This window comes from Rhincodon typus, chromosome 3 (assembly GCF_021869965.1).
Source record: "Rhincodon typus isolate 14 chromosome 3, sRhiTyp1.1, whole genome shotgun sequence".
Taxonomy (NCBI): Eukaryota; Metazoa; Chordata; class Chondrichthyes; order Orectolobiformes; family Rhincodontidae; genus Rhincodon; species Rhincodon typus.
The window spans coordinates 93,026,887-93,027,611 of NC_063334.1; positions in this window are offsets into that span (position 1 = coordinate 93,026,887).

The following is a 725-nucleotide window of genomic DNA, read 5'->3' on the forward strand; positions in this document are numbered from 1 at the left end:
TATCACCTGATAGCTAGCTGTTGTGTAATTTGCCAAAGACTTGCTTTAATCTGCATTCTATTCATATACTCCAATAGAAGGAAGTGCATTTACTGTATAGAACATTTTAATTTAATTCTTTCCTCCAGGGACTCAGTAGTGAGTTCTGCAATTTCTTTTAGGTAATGTTTGCACAACATTGTTTTTCTACATTCAATTACAATTGAGATTCTGTATTTCACAAATTTGCATTGGCAATGCTATTGTGTAAATAAGATATTGAGGGAAGAGTTTGCTTCTTGCTTGGTCAACTGTTGAAACATTCTTCTTAATCTTAACATAAAAACAGATGAGTCGCACCCATCAAATCCATCAAATCCATCAAATAACTCCAGAGAGTAGCAAACCAAACTTATTTAAAAGCAAGATAACAAGGTGCAGGGCTGGATGAACACAGCAGGCCAAGCAGCATCACAGGAGCAGAGAGGCTGACGTTTCGGGCCTAGACCCTTCATCAGAAAAGGGGGAGGGGAAGGGGGTTCTGAAATAAATAGGGAGAGAGTGGGAGGCGGATAGAAGAGGGATAGAGGAGAGGATAGGTGGAGAGGAAACAAACAGGTCGAAGAGGCGGGGATGGAGCCAGTAAAGGCGAGTGTAGGTAGGGAGTTAGGAAGGGGATAGGTCAGTCCAGGGAGGACAGACAGGTCAAGGGGGCGGGATGAGGTTGGTCGGTAGGAGATGGAGGT